Genomic DNA, 4,861 nt, shown 5'->3' on the forward strand with positions numbered 1-4,861 from the left:
AGAGAGAGAGAGAGAGAGAGAGGAGGTTCAGGCTGTAAACATCCTGGAAGAAGTCCAGGTTGACATTATCTGCACACACTGTCAGTCTCCTTGCGTAAGTCTGAGGCATTGGGATCCTTGACATGGCCACATTCATGTCAAGAGTATATAGTCATTCAGGACTTCATCTGACTGTGGCTTTCTCTCCCACAGGCTTCCCAAGTAGATATTATATCTTCATAAATGTCACTCACCATTGTGGGAACTATTGATTATCAGCACACTGTGTGTCTCTGCGTGCCCAACATCATTCCTTTGTGGACCTGTAGCTCTAGTCCTCCACAATCACATTAAATAATGAACTGGCCGGGCGTGGTGATGCACACCTTTAATCCCAGCACTCAGGAGGGAGAGGCAGGCAGATTTCTGAGTTTGAGGTCAGCCTGATCTATAAAGTGAGTTCCAGGACAGCCAAGGCTATACAGAGAACCCTATCTCGAAAAACAAAAACAAACAAACAAACAAAAAAATGAACTGCACACTCTTTCCATGTATGACTAAGTGACCCACAACTGGGCCTGATATAAATGAGAGGATTTGGCCTGGTAATTTCATGATAACTTCTAGGTCTAAGATTCAATTTTAAAATTTACATCCTTTTATTTAGTATCCACAGTACTTCTCTCAGTATTCTATGGACGTAATACTTATATACTCTAATGGAGAATATACAAGAAATAAAGCTAAATAGGTATAAAATCAGCAATTCAAAATCAGGTTAGGTGATAGAAACTATAGTATTCCCCTCCCCACCAAAAATAAATCAAGTGAAATCCCAAATTTAACTTGTGTTTTATAGTAGAGTTTCTACCTTTCAAAGAATTTGAAGTCAACATAGAACACCAATCTCCAAAGAGGGGCCCTGTGGTGATGGCTCTCTATTCTGACGACTCCACGCCAATTGCAGGTGAGGGTCAGAAAAAAAAATAGACAAATAAAGACAGACCTCAGCCTCCGATGCAGGAAGAGGCCTTTGAGTTCTTGACAGGATAATGACACAGCATAGGCTAAATCTCCCCTGGGAATCATAACCAGATGTGTTTCAGAATGTTGGTCCTAAACCCCTTCTGCGATATGATTGATCTGTTTACTCAAAATGTCGAAGAAGATAATGACGAGGGTTAACACCCAGCCTTCCCTCCATCTCTAGTCTCCCTCCTCCCCAGTTTGCACAATTGCAGATCTTATTTGGGGCCATCTACACTTCTCCACTAGGAGATCTTAAGAAATTGGATAAGTGCTCCTTCAGAAGTAGTAACTTCTGCCCAAACTCTCTGATAGGGAAGAAACTATTTTTCTGTGATTCTCTTGGTCACAAATATTCTAAAGCTGTGGTTGCATGTGAACCCCTGGAACATATACTCTAAGCCCCTTCTCTCCCCACCCTTGGCTGTTTCCCTCTGTCAAAATAAAGCACACTAACCCCAGGAAAGTCCCCCCATTCTCTGAGAAATTACAATATCTTTTAATAGAAGTGATATTTATCAATTTAATGGTTTATATGAATCTATGCTTGAATTATGCTTAACTCACAAAACAGCAAGAAAACTATTGTATAGACACTGGCTGGATTGGTTTCTGTCTTCACTTGACAAATATCTGCTATGTATTTGCTTTCCTGAGGTTTGCCTCACTTATATTAAAACTAAATTTAGAATTTCAAGATTTAGATTGAATGCTTCAGATTTCTAGAGTTGCATTTAGCCACGGTATAACTAAACTTATTAATTTTAAGAAAGATGTTTTTCCAGAGCCTGGTATATCTTTCACTTTGCATCTGTGTCATTATTCTTTAATCTCATTATTAACACCATTCTCCTCTGGAACCACATCTCACACATAAATGAATTGGACCAAGGAAGCACCGAGTAGATCCACAGTTGATATTTGTAAACAATTCAAGAATCAAAGACTATCCTGGAAGTAAAACATTCTCAGTTTTTTTTTTATTGAACGTTATTTTACTATGCATGCTCCTCATAGGTAATTAAAGCAATATAGTGCTGTGACTCACACATTTACAATCATCAAATTGACCAAATAGGAGAGGCAGAGCCGGACAGCAGCTAAGATCTTCAGGGAAGCATCTTTCCAAAGCCACATCACGTTAAGAAGCCAATACAGCAAACTGCTGTCATGGAAAGTAAGGAAAGCATGTGAGAGATCACACCTCCTATTCTGAAATAACAAAGTTAAAAACCATATTGAAGAAGGCTAAAAGGAGAGATTACCTGCCAGGGTTACCTTTCCCTTAACTTCCCAGAAGTCCCGTGTGAAGAAAATTCCTGTCTACAGAATGGGGAGAGAATTAGTCCATATAAATGATAGCAGTTCAAACTCTGTTAAACCAACCAAAGATATCAGAAAGGAGAGCCAGACTGCCCTCTGAGACACAAACTAGGAAATCCTGGCCTTAAAACTTATTGAAGTCTAATTTGGAGAATCTGAAGGTCTTGTTTGCATTCCAGAATTAATAAATTAATTCCAGAATTAATAAAGCCACAGACTAGCCCTAGTAGTCGGGAGAAATGGGGCCACTAGTAGAATAGACTTCGATTTCTGCATACATTTCATGATTTCCAGTCTTAAAACAAGTCGAGATTTTTAACCCTTCTCTAAAGAAAGTGAAGGTCTTTGCAGGAAACTTCCACCTTTTGAGTACTAACTTAGGGCTAGGTGTCATGGGGCTCTGCCCAGCACTGGGTTCTATTATGGAAGGAGTGGTGCTTATATGCACTTAATTCTTTTTACCATCTTTAAGATTCAGGTGGTCTGGCTTAATATCAGCCTTGATGACCAAGAAACCATCTCCACCACCAGCCTCTTAACTATAGATATCACAGCTTCTGACAGACTATCCCTATGTCAAGTTCTTTAACTATCCCAACATGAAACAAGACTTATATCTCAATAGGATGGACTTTTGTTTCAGTCTGTGCCATGGTTACCTGTGGTATGTGAGGTATTTATGGTCCCTGTGCTTCCCTAAGACTCTATAGGCGCTTGCCACCATGAGACTCTGGTACAATTCCACTAAGCATCAGCCTAGGGGCCAATGGACTGTTCCTGTCGATGCTATCTAGTGTTTAAACAGCATCGTGCAGTGCAAGACCTAATTCACCTGAGGTAGAACATGGTGGTAAGTGTAATATTTTGTTCTGGAATTTAATGTAGGGTCAGTGAAAGTAAATGTTGAGGAGAACATAATGATAGACATTGTTAGGCCTGCCTATTAACAGCATCTCTGAATAGTTCTGGGGTCAGAGGGCCCAAGGTTCTAGCATATCAGATTTCATTACAGCTCCCATCATCTGTAGCTAGTTTCTTTATCCTTAGGTCTTGTCATTTACTGTAACATTATGCCCTTCATGGTCATATAGGATGAAGTCCTGTCCCAGTGTGCTTTGGGTCTTGAACAGCTATGTGTTCAAGCTTGGCAGCACTAGTGGTCCAGAATGTGATGTACGAACCTAGAAGTATTCTCTCTATGGTGACTCTGTCTGGGGGTGGGTCGAATTTTGCAGTACCTGAGAATACGCCAGAAATTGTGGATGTGGCGTGCAAACGCTACTGGTTCTTTCTGAACATCACACTGATGGTGTACTTGGAACAAATGTGGGCTTAGGTTACCTTTTAGTAGTCTATTAGTGATCATTCTGCAAACAATTCCTGGCTATTTGGGACCCACACTCTATCTAATGCTGTGCCAGGCAGCACTGAAACCATAGAACGTGTCTCCAGGCTTGGAAGAAGTGAATTCACAACTTTCATGATTTGAGAAAACAAGCAAAAATAAAAACAGACTAGGAAGATTACAATATGTGCCTACCCCATTAGTGCCTGATAAGCTATGCATGCAAACAGAGAATAAAAGTTTCCAGGAAACTATCACCTCAATTGATAACACATGAGAAACCAAATGGAGAGTAATGTATGTGGGAGATGGCCCAGATAGAACATTTAAAGCCACCATCTTAATAAAATGCAACGGGCTGGGGAACACACAGACCAATGCTTCAATACTCCAATGAACAGAGTTAGCAGAGAGGTCTAAAGCAATGAAAATGAAGGCAAAAATATTTAAAGAATAAACTCAGTGGAGAAAAATCTGATAGAAGTCATCAGATACAGGAAAGAATTAAAGATCACAAACACAGAATGTTTGAGAACTTATACTTGAAGGCAAAAAAGAAGAAAATGAGAACTAGAAATAGCTGGCAGGAATGTCAGAGACATTGTTTAAATAGCACATATTTGAAAATTCCAAAGTACTTGAGAATGTCAAAGGAGTAGAATGCTTAGCTTAAAAAAAAATACAACAAAAACAAGAAACAGTAAGAAAACCTTCCCCAACTCTGGGGGATAGCGTAAATAACCAGGCATGGAAAGGTCAAATGCTCACAGACTGAACCCAGTAAAGAATAACAAGATACCTTATAATTAGGTTCACAAAGTAAAAGTTAAAGAATGCTAGGATGCTAAAGAAAGGAAATAATTCGATTTTTGGCATTTTTTTTCTAACAGACTTTTAAGAAAAATAACTCAGAGGCCAAAGGAGAGTGTTGTGAGATCTTCACAATGCTAAAGGACAAAAGAAAACAGACAGATGAATGTAATGTGACTAACAATACCAGCACTTAAAAAATAAGAGATGTCTGCAGAGCTGATGAAGGGTTCAGTGTGCTTGCTACCTGCCTAGAGGACCTAAGTTTGATTCCTAGGGTCCAAACTAAGAAGCTTACACCAACCAGTAATTCCAGGAGACTATACACAGACAGACACATCACACACACACACACACACACACACACAGAGACACACA

At 39.6% G+C, this 4,861-nt stretch overlaps 1 long non-coding RNA gene across 1 annotated transcript in view; it reads right to left on the bottom strand.

The window, feature by feature from the left end:
- Positions 1–1,982: 1,982 nt before the first annotated feature.
- Positions 1,983–4,861, bottom strand: part of LOC110311077 — a 10,792-nt gene continuing 7,913 nt past the window's right edge. The window contains exons 3-4 of the long non-coding RNA XR_002379904.1: positions 2,271–2,328; positions 1,983–2,170 (exon numbers count right to left, since the gene is read on the bottom strand). This is a non-coding gene — a long non-coding RNA (uncharacterized LOC110311077). The remainder of the gene's footprint in view (positions 2,171–2,270; positions 2,329–4,861) is intronic.

This window comes from Mus caroli, chromosome 15, assembly GCF_900094665.2.
Source record: "Mus caroli chromosome 15, CAROLI_EIJ_v1.1, whole genome shotgun sequence".
NCBI lineage: Eukaryota > Metazoa > Chordata > Mammalia > Rodentia > Muridae > Mus > Mus caroli.